At 41.6% G+C, this 21,171-nt stretch overlaps 1 long non-coding RNA gene across 1 annotated transcript in view; it reads left to right on the top strand.

Moving 5' to 3' along the window:
* Nucleotides 1-18,353, top strand: part of LOC125175406 (uncharacterized) — a 34,629-nt gene extending 16,276 nt beyond the window's left edge. The window contains exons 2-3 of the long non-coding RNA XR_007155781.1: nucleotides 11,652-11,719; nucleotides 18,210-18,353. This is a non-coding gene — a long non-coding RNA (uncharacterized LOC125175406). The remainder of the gene's footprint in view (nucleotides 1-11,651; nucleotides 11,720-18,209) is intronic.
* The last annotated feature ends 2,818 nt before the right edge of the window (nucleotides 18,354-21,171 follow it).

Raw genomic sequence — 21,171 nt, 5'->3', positions numbered from 1 at the left:
TAACTCATTTTCTCAGAAATTATTAGTGAAAGTAGACTGAAGTCAGTAAGGATATGGAAGGCTTGAACGACATGGTCAGCCGACGGGACCTAATTCACACTTGTAAGTACTCCATCCAACAAGAAAAGGACACAAAGTTTTGAAGTACACATGGGATATTTACTAAGACAGCCACATTTTGTGTCATGAAGCAGATCTCGATGAATTTAAAAGTATTTGAAGCATACAGAGGGTCAAGTTAGAGACCAACAGCAGAAAGTTCCCTAGGAAATCCCTAAAATTTAGAAGCTAAAGAAGATATTTCTAAGTTATCTGTGGAGCAAACAAACAAAAACTCAAGAAGGAGATGAAAAACCATACATAAAAATATGCGATATGCAGTTAGAGCAGCATTTGGAGAGAGATTTATAGCATTAAATATTAGGAAAGAGGTTTCAGGATTCAGGATTCAGCTCAGGATTCAGGATTCAGCTTAAGAAAGAAAGAAAATAAGAGAAAGTGGACCCAAAGCAAGCAAAAAGAAAGACAAAAGGAAAATAAGAATGGAAAACAATGAAATATAAAACAGAAAAACAATAGAGAAATATCAGTGAAACAAAAATCTAGAGTTTTGAGATCATTAAAATTGATATACTTGTACTCAGACTGATCAAGGGAAAAAAGATACATAAACTATCAATGTCAGGAATGAAAAAGGTGACATCACAATAGGTTGTATAGATATTGAAAGAATAATGGGCAAATATTATGAACAACTTTATGGCACTAAATTTGGCAATGTGAATGAAATGGCAGATTCCTTGGAAGACAGACAGCCAAAACTCTCTCAAAAAGAATAGATAACTCCAGTACCTCTATTCTGTTAGAGAAATTGAATTCCAGACACACATGGCTTCAGTGGTGAATTCTACCAAACATGGAAAGAAGGAAGTAATAATAATTCCAAAAATTTCTTTTATAAAATTTAAGGGGAGAGACTACTTTGCAACTCATTCCATGAATCCGGCATTTTCCTGATAACAAAGCCAAGCAAAGACATTATATGGAGAGGAAGCTAAATACTTTAAACCTCATTAACACAAAGTACAAATTCTCAAAAACATTTCAGTCAATTAAACAATATATAAAAAGGAAATGGCATCCTAAGTGAGGTTTCTCCCAGGAATGCAAGGTTAATTGAACATTTTCAAACCAATCAATACAATTCACTATATCAAGAGACTGAAGAAAATAAATGTGATCATCTCAACAGAGAACAAGTATTTGGCAAAATCTGTAATCCATTCTGGATAAAAACCCTCATCAAGCCAGGAGGAGAAGAAAATGTCCTTAACTTGAAAAAAGGGCATCTACAAAATGCCTGTAGCTACCATACTATTAAATGGTGGGAGACTTAATGCTTCCCTTCCAGAAAAAAGAACAAAGCACGAATGTCTCCTTTTACCACTTTATTCGACGCTATACTGGAGATTCTACCTTGTGCAGTGTGCAGTAAGAATGAAATGAAATGCCTCCAGATTGGAAAGGGAGAAGTAACATTATTTGAAGACAACGTGATTGTATAGAATGAGTGTACCCTTACTTACAAGTTTTCAGGAGATGAGATGAATATTCAAAATTACCTGTATTTCTTTATCCTAGAAACAAATGATTTAAGAGTGAAACTTAAAGATGCCCTTTACTGTAGCATCAAAAACTTGAAATTATTGGGGAAAGTCTTGCAACAACTACCCTGTTTCTGAGTTAAGTACCCTGGACAGTGACCTGTTTTCAGCAATCTTCCCTCATTCGCAGTCCAGAGGGCTCAACATTCCTTTCCTGACCGCTCCTCCACATCAATACTGTGCTCCTCCACATCACCAAAGCCTCCCATGCTGACAAGTATATTTCCTCATTTAAAAAAACATTGCCATTCTTTGTTAATCTCTTTATTACCTTTTGTTCATCTCTTTTGGTTCTTTTAATACCGTCAGACAAAAATTTTTGTAAATTTCCTGGATTCCATTTCAGGTTCTCCATTGTTATGTTGTTTCCTGTTTCCTTCCTTTAACGAGCATTTGCAGACTTGGCCGTTGAATTATATGTGTTGCATTAAAAGCTGAACTCATCAGGTGCCTGGGTGACTCAGTCGGTTAAGCGACTGACTCTTGATTTCCGCTCAGGTCATGATCTTGCAGTTTGTGAGTTTGAGCCCCGCATTGGGTTCTGTGCTGACCGTGCGGAGCCTACGTGGGATTTTTTTTCTCTCTCCCTCTCTCTCTGCCCCTCCCATGCACTCTCTCTCTCTCTCAAAATCAATACATAAATAAACTTAAGAAAATGGACGCATATTGTAGGGAGGATGCAACAAGAAGAATTTATATTCTAAGGAAACATGTGAATTCTCTATGAAAATGTGGTAGGGCAATGTGGAGCCAGGGTGGCATTGCACCCAGTGGGAAGAGCATGAACAAAATATGAATACGTAAGGCAGCTATGTGAGTAAAATATTTGGCCTTTGGTTGAGGCCAAATATTGAGGTATTTGGCATCTAATTCATAGACTTTCTGTCTAATGCTCTACCTGCCATGATGCTAGATGTCAAATGTTTGAATGACTCAAACTCTATCCTGAGTTCATATTTAATGAGCTCCTATAGCCACCTTCTGAACCTCACAATCACTGAAATCTGTTCCTTTGCTTCTGAATCATAAATTTAGATGTTCCAGTTTCTGATCACAATTTCCAGTCATTTTAGGCTGCTCACCGAGTTTCCATCTTGCCCTCTACTCTTTGACCTCACCTTACCCCCTGGCTGCTCTAACTTCTCTCTTTTACGTCTCCTGTTTTTATTTGCTTACCTATCCATCCTGAAACCCTCAAGCCATGGCCTCGACCTTTCTTTTTCCTTTGACAGTGTTCTCAGTTTTCTCATCCCTCTGGCCTTTTGGTGCATCTCTGCATATGTGCCCTGGTTTCCAGTGTCTCAGAACTGGTCTGACTTCTGCAGAAGTAAACACCAAGAAGGATACACCAAGTAAACTCACACACATACACAGGGTATGTGTCTATAAACTAGCAGGCCATCTTATTCTGTGTGTGTGTGTGTGTGTGTGTGTGTGTGTGTGTGTGTGTGTGTGTGATCCGTGTGCAGTGTTGGGGCTACTCATGTTCTCAATCCAAGGTCTCTTTTCTCCTGGTGTGGAGACATCTGCAGTTTTGCGATTGGAGGATTGTGTGGTTAGTATGGTGTGCGAGCAAGAGTTTTGGTCTCTGGGACTGGAATATTTTGTGCCAGGCAGGCATTTTGTGGTCATTTCTCCAGGGCACCCACTTGCCTTAGAGGACTGGATGGACGCGGACAATATTTGTCTCCCTAACTTTCCTGTTTTCCCCACTGTTTCCTGGCCCAGCCAGTTGCTGCTTCTTGGACCATTCATGTTTAGATGTATTTCTACCTTCACTCAGGATGATGCCACATCTCGCAGGCCTTGGAATCGCTTTCTCTCTTTAAGGCAACTTTCCCTATTTCTGTTTTGAACCATTACATGCCGATTTTTTTCTTTTGGTGCTTATTTTCTAAATTCTCAGCATCCTTCATATGGCTGCTCTCAGGTACTGACTGTCGCATAACAAATACAAGCCCTTACACACACACACACACATGCACACACAGAGAATATTCACCAATAGTTACGCAAACAAATATGTTCGGTGCAAAAAAGATGAGGGGTATCACCGGCTACGTATTTTATGGCAGCACAGACACGGATGTCACCAACTTAGTTAAGTGACACCGTGAGTCACAAGAGACTAGTGGTACTAAAGGAAATAGGGGATATTTCACACTGTTTGACAAGCTATGATTGCAGCTCATGCTCAAATGCAGGATAATGACAGTAATGTGCACCAACCAGAGGTAATGGATGCTCCCCTTTTCCCTCATGGTCTGTCCGCTGTTCTATATGCAGCTGTCACTATCCCTCATGCAGCAAATTGGAAGCAAAAGTCTGTTGCAAACGAACATCGAAAGAACGTAGATAAAACTGGGGACGGGAAACTCTATCCCTTAGGACATTTAATGTAAAAAAAAAAAAAATCAGATACTCCCTGGACTCCTGGCTCATAAAAAGTTTTGAGGACCGGTTCAAACCCACATCTGCTGAGAACCAAGTCGGCGAAAAGTGCTGTAGTGAATATTAAAGAGGAGGCTCAGATAAGTACGATTTGGTCTTTGATAGAAAAAATGCTCACAAAGAAGTAGTTGATAAATAGATAATTTTAGAAAAGAATCCGTATCAGTAGTATACCGTGCACATACAATTTATCCTAGAGAAGCAGATCTACGTTTTGAGATTGGACTCTACTCATTTTTCTCAGGATTTGGTCCCCAGATCTCCTTCTGTGTAACTAACAAGAGAAGAGAAACTTAAGTCATCTCCCTGGGGGCTTCATAGATGTGATCTCACTTTAGGTCTTTTGGTGAATTTATACTACATGAGCTAATCCTCAATTACATAAGCTCGAGAAAAGAGCCTTTAGGTGGCAAGAGAAGTGATGAGTGATGAGCTCTGTCCTTCCCAAAGAAGCAATGAGACCATTTCTAATGTGCGTCCTATAACCACTTACAAAGGAATATAGATTGTTTTCCTTCAACCACATAGCCCTGATTTAAGAGCCGTTTGAAAGTTCAAGGCGTGAATCATTCTTGTGAGAATAATAACACAGGACTGCCGAAGAGAATATAAGGTTCAAGTGCCCTTAAGCTTAGGACATTTGAATCCCTGTCAGAAATGGTCCTATGAATTAAAGCACTGGTCTCTTCCTTATTGTATGAAATAAATCTCTATCTTCCTGTCACGTACCTGCCCACCTACCTACCTACTTACCTACCAACCATGTGTGAGAGGATGTTTCTGCATTGCTATAGAGGATGGAGTTTACTACAAATCATCTCTTCTCTCTGGAAAATTTAATCCTTTTTTTTTTTTCAATTCCTATTGAAGTCATCCGAAGAATATTGCTAAGAAGCGTGATCTAAGAGGGAGTTCAATCTTACGCTCTTTTCTTTGGTCCCTCATTCACTCGTTCACATGGGACCATTCGGGCTCAGGGGGCAATGATCCAAAGACATAGTCTTTGCTCCTTAGTAGGTCCTAGAGTAGCAAGTTGGATGGATAAATGATACAGGTGCCATTATGCAGGTATTAGGCTGGGATGAGACTGTGGGAGTTTATCCAAGGTCATGTGACATAAGTGGATGTCATGTGCAAGGTCCTGTGACATAAATATCATGGATCGTTTAAGAAACAGCTAGTGTTTTAGAACTTTTGAAATATTAGAGGCCTGATGCTTCAGAGGAAAGGTAGGGATCAGATGATGGTTTTTTGTGATCTGATAAAACTGAACAGAATCCATGCTGAGGGTAACAGGAGCTTTGGTCTGATCAGAACTGCAGTTGGAACGATCCATCTGTCGGCAGGACGTTGAACTGATAGGAGAGTAAGGAGGGGGAGCCAGAGACTGGTCAAGAAGCCATTACAATATCCAGGTGGGAAAGATGGAGGCCTGAATGCAGGCAGTGACTGTGGGGAGGGAAGGAAAGAATCTCAAGGACGTTGAAGAGCTGAAATCAACAGAATGAAATGACAGATGGAAATGGGAGGAAGGGGCATTTGTGGTGCTTTGACTGACAGCTGACCAGCATTCTGGCTTAGTGGCAGAAATGGTCTGGTTTCAGTTTTGATCCAACGCATGAGTCCTTATTACATTTAATTGGTGCTCAAAAATTTACGAAAAATGGGAGAATATTTGTGATGTACATGTCACCTGGGTACTCATGTAGTCCTTAAAAATAAATCTTTTTCAGGGCTGTTGATGCTGTTATTATCCAGTGTTTCTGATGCGGAAGGTGAAGCTTAAGGTCATAAATAACCTTCTTAAGGTCACATAGAGCACATAATGCTACACGTGTCACAAGCCAGTCATTCCCTTCCTGCATGAAGAAGCTTCGAATAACAACAACAGCAATATTAATAATAGAGAAAACATTGAGCAACAGGCATGAGAAGTTTGTAAAAGAAATATCAATGGCAAATTAACATGAAAATAGCTTGAACTTCACAATTCAAGTAGTACAGATTCAAAATACTTTAGTGATGTAGTTCTCACAAGGTGCAAATTCGAAGAAAAGGATGTATACCTCCTTTTTTGGTTTATCAGGTAGGCAGGAATTTTTTAGAAAATATATGCAACATTAAGCAAGTCTGGAAATGTTATATATATGGGGAGATAATACTCTTTTAGCATCAATGTTTTGAAGTATGAATCCTAGGTATGTACCTAGTATATGAATCCTAGGTACATGGCTCTGTGTATTTTCATAAAGGGAATCCATTGTGTTAGCTACTGCTCACATATGCAAGAGCGTGTTGACAGCATTCCAGAAGCTACCCAACCCCCACCATCATCCTACCCAAGGTCACCTCTGTATTTACTTTAACATTATAAATTCATTTTACTGCTTACGGACTTTGCATAAATGGAGTCACATTGTCTTGAATGCCTATTTGCATTCAAGATTATGTTGATGAGGTTTCTCCATGTGCACGTGGCACTATTTTGTTTCACTGCCATTGCTATATAGTATGTGTTTGTGGGATTATATCATTGTTTTATCATTCTGTTGATAACATTGGGATCATTTAACATGTTTGAGGCTATTTTCAATAACATCCTAGCATATGTTTTGGTGAATAATGGTGATTTTCTATAAAAATAGAAATTGAATTCAGGATCTCGGGATAGCCGTATCTTTAGTACATAGTGACAATTTTCCAATGTGATTGTGCCATTTGCAGTCTGACCCGTACTGCAGTAATTAAGATACTGTGATGTCAGTACAAAGACAGACATGCTGTAGTATTGTCAACCCTTGGAATTTTTGATATAAATCAAATGGGTATCGAGTGGTATAAAATTGTAGTTTTAACTTTTTTTCATGTTTATTTTTGAGAGAGAAAGAGAGAGAGGGAGACACAGAATCTGAAAGCAGGTTCCAGGCTCCGAGCTGTCAGCACAGAGCCCGATGTGGGGCTTGAACTCATGAACTCCGAGATCATGACCTGAGCCAAAGTTGGACACTTAACCAACTGAGCCACCCAGGTGCCCCTAAAATTGTAGTTTTGATTTGCATTTTCTTGTGACTAATTGATCACCATTTCATACTCTTCTTGGTAGTTTGGATATCCTCCTGTAAGTGTCCATTCACGTCTTTTACCTTTTCTGGATTGTGGACCTTTTATCTTCCTGATGGCAGCGTATCTGTGAGTCCTTTTATGAATATGTCTAGTCTAAATATCTTCTTCCATTCTTTGGGTTGCCTTTCCGATCTCTTCGTGGAATAGTTTACTGAACAAACCTTCTCAATTTTAATGTGACCTAATTTTCAGTTTTTTCCCTTTTTGGTAAGTGCTGCTTGTTTCATGTTCAAGAAGACTTCATCTATCCCAAAGTCATGTATCTATTCTCAAAATTTTCTTCTGAAACCATTATTATTTTACTGTTCGTATACAGATCTCTCTGGCATTGATTTTTATGTCCATCAATGGTGTCAAAATTCGTGTTTTTCATACGGATATGTAATTGACTCAGCACCATTTTTGGGGGTTTCTTTTGGGAAAAGACTACGTTTCCTTCACCGTTCTGCAGTAACTTCTTTTACTTACATCAAATGTTCATATATTTGCCGCTAGAATATTCTGTTCCACCAATCTTTTTGTCTGTCTTTGTACTGACATCACAGTATCTTAATTATTGCATCTTTGGAGCAAGTCCTGATGTACGACTGTGTAAATCCTCTAACTTACTCTTAGGACTTCATCTTTAAGATTGTCATAGATACTTTGGGTAATGTGCATTTTTATATAATTATATTAGAGTCAGCTTGTCAACTAAAATTAACCTGCTGAGATTTTGACCGGGACTTCTTAGAGACTCTAGATCAACTTGAGGATGATTGACATCTTTGTAACATGAGTCTTCGTATCCATGAATGTATATAGTCCTCTGTTTGTTTAGATGGTCTTTAATCCCTCTAAGAAATGCTTGGTGGTGTTCAGTGTAATGATATTGTACATCTGTTATATTGGTGTCTAGGTATCTGATGTGTTTTTAATTATATTGGATTATATCATTTGTTGAATTTCATTTCCTAATTTCTTCTTTATGTATAAAATTGATTCGGTATGTTGCTCTTGTATCCAATGATTTTGCTAAATTCACCTGCTAATTCAACTAGTTGTAGATTTCTTTGGATTCTCTGAGTCTTGTCTTTTGCCTTAGAGTCGCTTTATCTGTTTCTCTGGGGACGTTCGGAAGTTGTAAAAAATGATTTTGCCATCCCTGCAGCTAATAGCTCCTACCCTTTTACTTTTAATGGTATTCCTTTGCCTAATCATCTCTATGTTGAATCCTTGCATTTCCTCTTTGAGATCTCATTGCATTGAGGCCACGCTTTTTTTTTTTTAATTTAAATAACTTTATGATCTGTTTACCATCAAATTTCATAGTGTGCTGTTCTTGATATAAATAGTTCACTTGCCTTGAGCTCAGAGAAAGGCTTCCTGGCTTTTCATATGGTAAGCCCATGTGCCAGAGGTATTTTTGAGTAGTGACATGGTGTTTATTTTTCGAAAGCACTTGTAGAACTGTTTGACACCCACTGTTTATGCTTCCTCACTTCTCTCCTTCCTTCCTTCACACATCAATACACGGCACATGTCTCATATACCTACGTCATCTTTCTGCCTTGTCAATATGTAGTAGCAGAGAGGATCCCCCCCCCCCCAACCCCCCACCTCGGGAGCTTTGGGGAAGCTTTGCTTCCTTTGCCAAATCTAGTCCACGCTTCCTCCTCTGGGCTTTGACTTTCCCAGATCCAATGTTTATGGCATTATAAAGTCGTTCCTCATGGAAGAGTTCAGAGGCAGGGCTGAATTTTAGCTTATCAAAGACCTAATTTTATTTTCTGCCCTCTATTTTCCTGTTTCCTTGGTTTCAGGGAGGACAGGAAGACAGAAGCATCTCTACTGTTTCTAAATATAAGTTGATTATTTAATTTTGTATAAAATATTATACAGAAATTCCATCCTTTATGTGAAGTACAAAAGTCATTAAGACTGGAAATGATTTGGAAGATGGGAAGGGATAAAAATAGCACTTTGTAGGTTGGAGGCTTAAAATGACAAAATTTCCTTGAATTATCTGGAACTCTATTAAATATGTTTTTCACTGTTGCTTTATACTGTTCTGCGAGACACAAATGGAATGTTTCTGAGAGATTCGGAAAGACATTTTAAAGTTTATACTGCCCTGTTTTACTGACTGATCTCTTTTTATTTGTTCCCTGCGTGCAATTTCTGGTCACGTAAACATATCCATTTGATGCTGAAATTTGAGACAATCCCTTTTGCTTTAAATGCTTGTTGATCTATTATACAGGAAGATGGGTTTTATCTTTCCATGAACAGATGGTGAACAATTCGATCTGGTTGAAACTATTATTCAACTCTTGCTTCAGCAAGAGCTACATGCCATTTGGAAAACTTACCATTCTTTTGATTTCTTGAGTCATTAAATCCATGGTGCTGATAGACTCCCAGGTTACTGGCATGGTTTCCAGAGATTTTGGCTGCAAAGACTTAGCTTGTGTCTATAGTTTTTACTCACAGCAATGAATGCATTTTGTCCATTCAAAAGAGCGATGCATACCAGTATTTATCCCGAATTTTTGAGTGAGGTTGAATTTTTTTTTGTCCCAGCTATCCCTTTTGATTCCAGAAGTGTATGGAAAGGAAAAGGCATGGATACGTGAAGGAATGAGTATAGTCTTTACTCTACACGGCCTCAGCGTTGGGCTAAATATGGTACAGATTTTTATCACAATTTATCCTTACAACTTTCAAAATAAGATTCTTGGGTCCTTGGTTAAAGGTGAGAAAACTAAGGCGTACATACGATACTAAATGCTTCTTCAAGGTCAGACAGGCTAGGAGTGGAAATTCTGGAATTTGAACTCAGGTTCGCCCGATATCCAAGTCCATGGCTGGCCTCCGTGGAGAGCTCTCTCAAGTCACAGTCAGCTGCCGACTAGGTAATTCCTCACAGTCTGATTCCAGAAGCTGCTGTCTTAGCTGTTCTCTCCACTGCCTTTTTGGGGAGAGGAGTCATTTGTCCTCGTCAAGTATTGGCACGGTGCCTGGTGCGTGGTAGAGACTCGATGTATGTTTGTCTCAGAGTGAAAAATGGAAGACAATGGCATTATTGATTTCTGTTTACCCAGTATGCTTTGCTCCTCAAACCAGAAAATAAGTAGGCAAGTAGATATTCTAAGGTTGTTTACTCCTTTTATTTCCTTGTGTTTTTCTATTTTGCTTTCTGTATAGTAAAAATCTAAAAGTCTATGTAAACAACAAAGGCAAAATGTTCAAAACGATGAAAAAAATCACCCACATAAAAGACTGCAAGGTGAAATAATTAGACTCCACTAAAAAAAAAGATTTCTTTTTATAGACTGATATGCCAAATTTAGTAGCGAAATGTAAACACGTCACACGTTTTGGAAGTGCCTTGGTTTAGAAAGGTGAGATGAAATAATCTGCAAATCCATTAAAGTCTAATTAAAATGCTTCCTAATCTGAAATAGCTTCATGGGATCTCAGCTTTGAAAGAGAGTCACCTGTTACTCTTCATTGCCAAGTTTATTAATTCACGTAATACGAACTAGACTCCTTTGGAAAGTGTTATAACCATGTCCTAGTGAACAGTATCTTCCTACATCTTAGACTGTGCTTGGCACATAGTAGTTCCTCAATAAATGCTTGATGATTGAATATTAAGATAAAATTTTAAAGAAGAATGCTACATTCAACTTGGATTGCATGGGATCAGAATTATAGGGAACAGTCAGTAACACGTAGCTAATATTTATTACACATACCAGTATCAGGTTAAAAGTGCTTTACAAGCACTTTTTAATTTATTCTTCATGACATTTCTATGAAGTTGTACTGATTTTACAGTCATCTTACAGATGTGGAAATTATGACTTAGAGAAGGTAATTGTTCATGATCATACACTGTTGGTATGTAGATGAGCCCAAGGTTCAAAGTCCATGGTAACCACTCAGTGTAAATCAAGCTTCTGTTTTTTATCCTGGAGATCTTTCTTCCCAGAAATTGACAATCATTACTTAGACCGAAAAGGTTAATGTGCCAGCAAATAAGGGCCAGAGGTTAGGATGGAGTTTGCAACGTAGCCAAAAGGGAAATATTAAAATAAAGCCCACCAGGACTTTATTATAGGGGGAGGGACACTGGGGCTTAAATATCAGTGTCTCTATACAGCTCATCCTGAGGGGTTTTCATTGAGTATCATGTCAGTCTGACCCTGCCAATGAAGTTCGTCAAATCGGTTAACAATATTCACTCCCATGGATGTGTTAGTCCTGCAGACAAAATACCCCTGGTGTTTGTTTCAGGGGAAGGCTGCTTAGAAAATGTGTGCATTTTCTTTCTCCCTGTGTTTAATTACCAAATCAAAATCTTTGTCGTGCTTTAGATAGTCATTTATTTACTTATGTGATATTTATCCGGTGTTTTACGTATTCTAGATGCTGGATCTACATTGCTGAATGACATGGCCGTGGTTCCTATCATTACAACCTAGCGAGGAAAACAGGTAATAAACTAGCAAACAAATGTATAATTATGGGTGCAGTGACTGTTGAGAAAGAAAGGATCCGAGTTCAGTGGTTTAAAGGAGCGGCTTTAAAAGGAGGATTTTGGGGTGACCGGGGGGCTCAGTCGGTTGAGCATCCGACTTCAGCTCAGGTCATGATCTCACGGTCCGTGAGTTCGGGCCCCACATCGGGCTCTGTGCTGACGGCTCAGAGCCTGGAGCCTGCTTCAGATTCTGTGTCTCCCCCTCTCTCTGCCCCTCCCCTGCTCATGCTCTGTCTCTCTCTGTCTCAAAAATAAATAAAACATTTAAAAAATTTTAACAAAACCGAGGATTTTATGAAGACGGCAGAGGTGTTGATACATACCTGTGTCTATAGGTATATAGCTGGGCTATACACAGAAACTTAAGCATATAACGTGACTTCCTTTTACATTACGTTAGGGCCTCAACCCTTAGCAAGGTGTCACTAGGGATATATTCTCTTGTTTCTGGTCCAGGCCTCTCTGTTCTTTTGTTTCATCCTGGTCCCCCTTGTTTGGTCCTCCTGCCCCAAACAGTCCGCGTCCAGGGGTTCATGCTGGCCCGACGCTTGCTTCAGATAGTCTCATTGAATATTTCTTTGAAAGTAGGTGCATGCGGTTGCATAAAACCAAATTTTTGAACTACACAGCCTACCTGCAGCCATACTTAGGTAGTATTTGTTGATGGCTCTGAGCCATTTTGCACTCTCTTTCAACAGTTTTGTCAGGTAGGTCCTCACAGCCCGCGGTTATAATGGGGACAGTATCTTGCCCAAGGGGCCAAGATGAAGACATCGAACGTAGGTTATTCTGACTCCGTAGCTGATGTCTCTATGGCAGGGATGCTGCCTCCAATGTACACATATGGCCTCGTCAAGCAACTGCATTACCACCACGTGGAGGGATGTCTAGGATAAACAGAGGTGTTTCTTTGTATCAATAATAAACAGAAGCTCTCAAAAATTATTGCCAACATATCGTATCCTATAAATCTTCGGATATGAGGTAACCAGTGCCTTGTCTGCACTCTAATTTACAGACTTTTTTCTTTTGCAAGGATGGGTAGCATTTGATGGTCCAAATATATCTGTGAAGAAAGCATCAGATGTACGGTTCCCATGCATTTGTGCTCATCAGCTATTTTGGTTTGGGAAAGCACTTCAGAATCTTACGGCACTGTGGGTGATTTCCGACCTGGAAAAAAAGTAGTTGGGTCCTTCCGAAGTTATTTATTTTGCAAGTTATGTCCGTAGGAAGAGGAAGTCCATTCCGGCTGTTCAACCGTGCTGCTCCCCCGGTTTCTCATCATTGCCGTAGAGGCGAGACTGAGAGGCCGGAGCCCCCCAGAGGGTTTGCCCAAGAGAGGGGCGTGGCCAAGGAGGAGCATCGAAGGAAGGACCCAGAGAGCAGTGCATGGGGTCAGGTGTGATGAAGGCTGAGGCAAGCGCACTGAGAGAGAGCGGGAAGGTCCAAAGACAGGAACGTGTGAGGGGCAGGTCAGGGTAGGCAGTTCGGGGCTGATGTCACAAGCAAGGAAACATCAGCGCTGACTTGGACAGGGCGCACACGGCAAAACCCAGTGCCGGGCCTGCTGGCTTGGATTTGTGTAGGCCCAGGAGTCCCTCCTGTCTGTACGATACTTCCCACTTCCCCTTCTGGAATATGTTCCCCAGAGGTTGTGAGCTGAAAAGGAGATACCAGATTCTCCCCGCAGGTTCCCGTAGATCGTGGGTGCGGTCTGCCAGAAGTCAATCATTGCCATTTTTGCAAAGGACCGAACAGAGGGACAAACCAAAAAGGAAACAGTTCCTTCCCATTAATATCGACTGCCTGTTTCGTGGGGACACCTATCCCACTCACACATCTCCCGGGGAACAGCCATAGTAGCCGGCACTCAGCGCTTGGGGATTGCTGGAAAGACTAAAGGAGCACTTCTAGCGTTTGGCAGAAATTGTGACTCTGGCTGCAGCCCAACTGATTCGGTTGCCAGGAGCGTCCTATCTGTGGATGCACTCCCGAGGGACCTGTCCTAATCCCTTGTTCACTTGCCCCCTCCCTCAGCAGGTTCCGGGAGTAGGCCCTATTCACGCGGCCTAGGAGGGGGGCTGTGGACGTGCCCAGTAGCACTTGATGGATAAGTGAATGAATGACTTTGTAGGTTCAGCCAGAGAAGAATCACTTCAGGACACCTGTAAGAGAAGTACAGAACAGGAAGTGAAGGTGACGAGGGGGAGGGCCTTCCTGCCTTTCCTGTGGTGTGTGGATGAATTTGGCTTTCTCTAAAAGATGGCTGACGTTACGTGATTTCGATCCCAAAATGAACTGGCAAATCCTTCACCTTAGGAAGAGCTTTGCTGATGTTAGCTGTGCTTTTGTTCCCTACACATGTTCATTCTGTGTTTCCTTAAAGCCCCAATCAAGTTGTTTTTCTGAACAGGTCGATACTGCTTGCTCTGATCCCGATTCCTTTTAAAGAGGGCCTATTTGCTGGTTTTGTGATCACAGACCGTCACTTAGAGGACTGTTCTTTTTATTTTCTTTTAGGGACAAGTGGACTTTTACTGTCTGAACTGTGGCATTGTTTTCATAACGAGAAGGTAGATCTTTTTCTTCTGTGAGGCTAGAAATACGTTTTGGTTACAATAAAAGCAAAACCCGATGCGGTCTAGAACGTTGCTGTATTTCTGGTTTAATCCTAGGGTAGAAACATGGCAGTGGGGGGGGGCATTTCGTCTGGTTTGATTGCTTTCGTCTGGTTCGGGGAGGCTTTTGCGGATAGGAGTGTACCCGAGGGCACAGTATCGACACCTCCCATGACTGTGCCGCTTTGACGCTTAACCTTATGTGTTTTGGATTTTGCGCTCATCTTCCAGATTTTGTCCTCTCAGGCCCGTTCAGAGTTCCTAAAGCCACGTGGGGGAGCTGCCCCAATCTTTCATGTGAGGTCCCCAAGTTACTTCTGCTGTGGTCCTTCCATCAGCAGCTTTTTGAGGCCCCGTCTTCTTAGGATCTCAGATCCTGATTCTCTCTGATGGAGGCCCTTCAGTCCACTCTGGTTATTTGTCTCTCTCTTCCATGCCATTCCAGTCGGCCCTGGTCACTGTTTGAAACCTCTTCACAGCTAGAACAGCTCCCTTTTCTCCTAATTCACTCTTCCAGAGTTGTTAACTTGGGCACATCTTTTCTGTATTATTTCCATCTATCATGGCCTTTAATATCTTAATTTTCCCCTTCAGATCTGTCTAGATTATAAAATTTTAAACTTTGTTTTATTTACCCTTTTAAAACCTGTCTTTTTTTTTCCTTCTAGGTTAATTGATTTATCTTTCTTTCATCATAAGACTAAAGAATAATTTCTGAAGGATTTGTTACTGCTTAATTTTTTGATGTTAGGGTTTCAAGCATGGCCTTTTACAATCATTCAGGATCTTTTTTGCCTGCAAGAATTTCCTTAAAATGTCTCTTGCTCTTATCCCAAGAAGGTGCCACGTTGTCTTTATCATCACCCTCATTTATTTTTATTTGTTTTTTAAAATAAAACTGACCTTTCAATGGGTGAAATCTCAGCGTGGGTGGCTGAAGTCCAAAGGCATTCTTAGAACTAAGTAAAATGCAAGTTCAGAGTCACCTCGAATACACATGGTGGGCAGTTTCTTTGAACCCATGGGCAAGTCCCTTAAACTCCAGCCCTCGCCGCCTGTCGTCCTAAGTACAGGGTGCCTGGCAGCTTGAGAGCAGCTAATATTGTCAGGCTCGTAAATGCCTAAAATAGTCTAATACCGCCTCCAACTCCTCTGTGACTCTGGTTCGAGTAGCAGCAGCTGCGTCCTGAGACCCTTCCCAGGCAGCCCTGTGGGAACTTGCTTATCACCTGAGTGGGTTGTTTATACCCAAGTTCTGCTTTAACCGTTCTTCGCAGTACAAAGCAGTCATAAGCTGCAGTGACTGACCAAGGCCAGCACTTACTGAAAGCAACTTCCAGCTTCTAACTAGACTGTATGAGATAAACACCAGCCAGGTACAACGTGAGCCCCTGCAAGCCATCAGGTTCGGAAACGCACAAGGCCGACTCTTAAGACCCACAAGGTCTTAATGTCGACTGTTCCTTCTCGAATGACACTCACAGAATCTTTCTTAAGATTCATGGTTCAATATTTAGATTTTGAGGCTTGAGGGAAGCCACATAAATAACACCCAGTAGTAAACAGAAAGGAGTCAAGTATGCAGAGATGAAAATAACATCACTTTTTTTGTGATTGGCCAATGCAGAATGTGGCTTCTGTGTGCAAGCGTTTAAGCTTCCAAATATAAACCCAAGAATCAGAGGTTGTGCCCAGTTATAGCCATTAGTGGGCAACCCAAGAATTTCCGCCTATGAAAGTTTGCTCTTGCCTCTGTGAAACTCTCCATGGGGACATGAGCCAGAACTTTCACCTTTCTCTGTGTAGCCTGGCTCCCATGAGAGAAGCAGAAATGGGCTAAGCTCAAAGAGATTGCAATCCATTGAACAGTACAGGAATATTGCATTCCTTGGCATTTATCTGTACCTGATGAGGTTGAGTATCCGTTTCCACATGGCCGAGAACAGGTGAGAGAGTGCTTTGACCTGGGAGAATGCCCCTGGTTTTTTACCTGCCTATTCTTCTACTGGGGGCCACGAACGTAATTCACAGAAGCAGCACGCTCCAAATTCCTTGAACGTGTCGACAGCCTTAATTGATGGCAATCTTAGCATGGTAGCATCTGCATAATTGTGTATTATTCACAATCCTTTTGGAATCGGAGGGCTAACGAACAGTGGCAAGATCTTACCTTTATAAACAGCTGCATGATTTACAAATAACTGTTACACGTATTGCCTCATCCTTTGCAATGATCCCTAAGGTAGAAAATATTGCCCCCTGTTTGTTTTTTTAATGTTTATTTTTGAGAGGGAGAGACAGTGCATGAGCAAGGGAGGGGCAGAGAGAGAGAGAGGGAGACACAGAATCTGAAGCAGGCTCCAGGCTCTGAACTGTCAGCACAGAGCCCGACGCGGGGCTTGAACTCATGAACCGTGAGATCATGACCCGAGCCGAAGTCGGACGTTCAACCGACTGAGCCACCCAGGTGCCCCGCCCCCCTTTTTTTTTAAGTTGTTATTTTTTGTTTGGAGAGAGAAGCGGGGAGGATAAGAGAGAGAGGGAGACAGAGAATCTCAAGCAGGCTCCATGCTGTCAGCACAGAACCCGACGTGGGGCTCGAACTCACGTACCATGACATCGTGACCTGAGCTGAAGTCAGACACTTCACTGATTGAGCCACCCAGGCGCCCCTGCCCCCTGTTTTATAGAGAGGAGAAACATTTCAGAACAAACTGCCCTTCTGCCTAATGCCATAGCAGCTAGTGAGGTAGAGGTGCGAAGAATGGAATCAAGGTCTTTGGGCTGTAGGATCATTTCCATTTCCACCACGCCAGCCTCTTGTCTAAGAAACAAGCAGATGTAAAAGGCACGTGTTTGTTAGCAGGACGCGGTCACCACAAGGAGAAGGAAATTCAGAGCGGGGCCTCGGGTCCCGCCTCCTTCTGAAAGCGCGCTGACCTTAATTTATATATGCAAACCATTGCCTAGCCTAGGTTGCTGGGAGGTCAAGTCATGGTGATTTCTGGGGATGGTGGTCAGGACTCTTGTCCTCTTCTTAAATTCAGGTGATATTAGCACGGTTATTCAAGGCTGGTGAATATCCCACCCCATTGTTTACTGGACCGCAGAGCTACTCAGTAAACAAGTGACCTTTAATGAGGTCCAGCATGCTGGATTACTTCCACTTGACATAATAAGAATAATATTACCTCAGCCCTTCAGAGACTGATTTAGTGATGCTTGGCCAAGGGTGAAGAATTCCTCCGAGTGTAGCCAAAATAATGGTTTGTTAGGACAGGAGACATCAAATTTTAAAGGCAGAGATCGATCTATTTACAGAGCTGCTGTCCGAGTGATTCAGGATGCCCAAAAGAGCCACATTAAGACTGCTCATAAATCAATAACCATCCTAATGAAAAGCAGAGAGAACAAAGATAACACCAAGTTTGTAAATTACTGAGGCTGAGGCGGGCGATCGGAGAAGCTAAAAAGCGAAGCGTTGTTACATATTTGCTCCTTTTCCAGAAGAATTGGAGAACACGCACCAAAAGTTGTGTGCACACATTTGGAAAAGAAAAAGAAGAAAAAGTAAAGGCTGGGGTTTAAACTCTTCCCCACGGCGTTTTGGTCCAGAGCCACCTTATGTATTGTAATGCTTCCAGACACATATAACTTCCTACCATGCTCTAAATTTAATATTTAGTAACGCTTCTGGATGGTTTCACACTCCTGTGGCTTTCCTCAGAATATCCTGTCTTCCAGGAGTGAAAGCCTTTCTCTTTCTTCACAGTCCAGGTCAAGTATCACCTCCTCCTGAAGACTTCTCTGATTCTCTTCTTTCAGATAGAGTCAGTGTTTCAGACTTTGTCCTCCGGCATTCTAGAGGCATCTCTCCTGGGGCACTCATCACCAGACTGGGTCACAGAGCATCCTTCCCTAGCTTCCTGTGAACTTCATGGACCACCCAGAGGGACTCATGTATAGATAGTTACGGTAAGTAACAATGGACTTTGATCCAGTAAACATTTATTGTTTTGATCCAATAAACATCTATTATAAAATAGACTCTATATTAATAAATATCTGTTATCTCTGAAATCATCTTTAAATGTGTCAGATCCCTATAAACTTTCCTGTGATAAAAACAATTCTGCTTGACCCTCTCTTATTTAGAAAGAAGTATAAATTTTGAAGAATTTTCCCCCATCTGCAAATTTCAGTTTGAACCGCCACAAAATACTGGCTCAGAAGTTATGGCAATTTTTAAGAGCATGAATTGGAATTTTAAACCAATTATTTTTTTTTTTTATTTGTACGCATTTCTACTGGAATATGAACTAAGGTAGATTTAAAAAAACATACTTGGGGACACGTTAGCATTCCACTGGATAAAACAGTGTGACGAAACTGAGGCTATTTTAACAAGAGTCAGGGGCACCTGGCTGCTTGGGCCGTGGAGCATGCGACCCTTGATCTCGAGGTCATGAGTGTGAGCTCTATGACGCGTATAGAGAGTACTAAAAAAAGATGTTTTAAGAAGACTCAACTTTAACAATTTTACATTAAATATCTACACACTATCAAAAATAGACCATGCCCAAATTCCATTTCTTGGGGCAGATTTTTATGTAGTAAGGAATATGCCTTAATGACCTTAGTATTAGAAATTTCAGGGGCGCCTGGGTGGCTCAGTCGGTTAAGCGTCCGACCTCGGCTCAGGTCATGATCTCACGTGATCTCGCGTGATCTCGCGTGAGTTCGGGACCCCCCTGGGGCTCAGTGCTGACAGCTCAGAACCTGGGGCCTGCTTTGGATTCTGTGGCTCCCTCTCCTTCTGCCCCCCTCCTGCTTGTGCACGTGCGCTCTCTCTCAAAAATAAATAAACATTAAAAAAATTAAAAAAAAATTAAAAAGCATCTTGTTCTGCCTCCATCTCAGATAGAAAACCGGGAAGACAATCACTTCAACGATCTTTTCCCCTAAAAATTCTTACATGTTTTCGGTGAGAAGGTAATAAATATCCCTTCCAGTTCACCGAGTGGAAAATAAACAGGCTGTCATGATTGTGTTGAAAACCTGTTCCAGTAATTTGCATCTTTTTTCCACCTTAACATGAGCAGAGGGGTTCTGTCTCCTGTACTTAAACCAGTTTTGCAAGTAGTTTGAACATTCTTGGCTGATGCAAAAGCGTGAATGCTATTCAGGAAAGGAAAACAAAATGCTTTCTCGGTCAGCTCTCAAAATCTGATTTTTTATTTATTTTATTTTATTTTATTTTATTTTTTTTGCAGAGGTCAATTGTGTGTGCCAAGTTAGTGGTCTGTGGACCAGGGGGATTTTATGATTTTAGATTCTCGTTACTACTCCAGTGGTCGTAAGACCTTTGACGCTAATAATAACTGTACAGCTAAGCAATTCACTGATGCTTTTCCCTACCCCCTGATGCCCCTGTGGCCGGGAATACCCTCAGAGATTTCAACACCCCTTTCTTGCACCCCATCCAGGATATCCCCATAGTTCACCCCCTGTCCCAGTCTTCAAGAGACATTTCTTTAGCTGCATTTTTCCTGATGAGCCTCTGTGATGTAATTCCCCTGCCAGTCGTCTATACTGTTATTTCCATCGTCCTATTTAAAACAAATGCTGCCATAGTATCCCTGTCTGTTGCAACCACTGGGCTGTGAACATCATGAAGGCAAAGACCCAGTTACCCCCGGCCACTGAAGTATCCCCAGCACCCAACACAGTATCACACACGTTCTGGCCAAACTCTGCTGCGTAGAAATTCAATATGAACCACGCATGCAATTTAAAAGTTTCCAGAAGCCACATGAAAAAAGTAAAGGGAAACAGGTGAACCTAATTTTGAGAACTTATTATAAATAAAATAATGTATTTAACATGTAACCGGGATACAAAGGTTATTAGATGTGGGGCCCTCTTTTTTTGTTTTTCCTGAGTCTTCAGAATCCTCCCGTATTTTGCACTTACCAGCGTATCTCTTTCTGGGGTAGCCACTTTTCAAATGATCAATGGCCTCATGTGGCTAGTGGTTACGTGTTGGGCAGTCCAGTTCTAGACTATCAATAAATATCTGTTGAAAGCATGGAAGCTACAATCTGTTGAAGGTAGGGCTGTGGTCGGTGTCTCATCTACCCATCCAGCTCCTCTCAGATCTTTTTTATATTCTCCGGGTACGTGCTCCCAGCTTTTGTGTGCTTTGCAGCCGTCCAGCCTGTGGATGATTGCCCTGGGTCGTTGGAGTCATTTTATTGCCCAGGGAACTGGAGGCATCTAGGAGTTGATATCCCCTGAACCCCCCCACCCCCAGACCACAGGCACCCCATATAGCCTGCCAGTGACTGGTAAGGAAGGGCAAAACCCCAGCTCTTTTGCCTCCACGGAAGGCACTCTGAGGTGTGGTTCACACTCCAGAGCTCACTGTTGATCAGGCTGAGTCTCAGAGTTTGTCTGCAGTCACCTCCTGGCTTGACTTATTCCTCTTCCCTACCTGACTCCCCTACTGTCTTGCTGAGTTCTCCGGGAGGCACTTTCTTAATAAAGCCCTTGCTCCCAAATCCTTGGCTCAGAGTCTGCTTCTGGGAAAACTCAAAGTCCTCAAAGTATACGACATTCCTAAATTGCACAGTTGTTGGTGTTGCAGTGGCTTAGGCACATTTGGATTCCACGTGTATCTGGGGTAATGACAATGTCCTTGTCTCAGATACAGCACCCTCTTGAAAAAAATTCAAACCATGTGAAAAAGGTGCAAAATCTAAGTGTTCTATCCCCTCCTCCTCTTCTG

Source organism: Prionailurus viverrinus, chromosome C2, assembly GCF_022837055.1.
Source record: "Prionailurus viverrinus isolate Anna chromosome C2, UM_Priviv_1.0, whole genome shotgun sequence".
Lineage (NCBI taxonomy): Eukaryota > Metazoa > Chordata > Mammalia > Carnivora > Felidae > Prionailurus > Prionailurus viverrinus.
Note: the sequence above shows the minus strand (reverse complement) of the source record. Positions and strands in the feature narration are given on the sequence as shown.